Source organism: Cynara cardunculus, unplaced genomic scaffold (genome assembly GCF_001531365.2).
Source record: "Cynara cardunculus var. scolymus isolate 2C unplaced genomic scaffold, CcrdV1 Un_Scaffold_4171, whole genome shotgun sequence".
Lineage (NCBI taxonomy): Eukaryota > Viridiplantae > Streptophyta > Magnoliopsida > Asterales > Asteraceae > Cynara > Cynara cardunculus.
In genome coordinates, this window is record NW_020201773.1 from 1 (window position 1) to 787 (window position 787).

The window sequence follows — 787 nt, forward strand, 5'->3', positions numbered from 1 at the left end:
AACTTCTTTTTCACAAAGAGAAAGTTTTTCTTTTAGCTTGAAATGCTCCAAATGACATGAATCAAGATTATCAATGATCTCTGTGTAAAGATCAATTGATTCAGAAGAGTAAGAAGTAAAAACCTCTTGGTCATTTGATTCAGAGGAGTCGGAGTCGATCTTTGCCATCCCACAGAAGAACTCATCCTCTGTGTCCGAGTCTTCCCAAGCAAAAAGACCCTTCTGATCATCTTCATCAGAGGATTCACCAGTTACTAACTCACTCGATTGAGCTAGCAGAGACTTCTGTTGATAGTAGTCAGCCTTCTTTTTATAGAAGGCTGCATCTCTTGGACCCCTCTGTGGAGMCTTTGGCCCTTTTGACCADCAATCTGCAGCAAAGTGGCCTGGCTTGCCACATCTAAAGCATCCTTCTTTCGACTCTTCCTTCTTCTGCTCCTCTATCTTATGTGAAGGTTTCTGCTCCTTCTCACTTGCCTCAGATCTACCACCCTCTGTGAAGTTTCTTCTGTTGAAACTMTTRTACKCCTTCCTTTCACCACTCTTTCTATATTCTCTGGTGATCAAGGCTAGAGTTTTCATCATCTCTTTCATCGAGACTTCCTCTTCAGAACTCTCCTCACTCTCAGCTATCAGGATCTTCTTMTTCTTCTTCTTCTCCTTCTCTTCCTTCTATCCAGAGCTGCCATCCTCTGCAACCAGAGCAAGCGGACCACCATAGTTCTTCTTCATCTGAAGTACTTGAGGCTCTTGACTTTTAAGAGAACCAAATAAGTCAGCCAAAGTC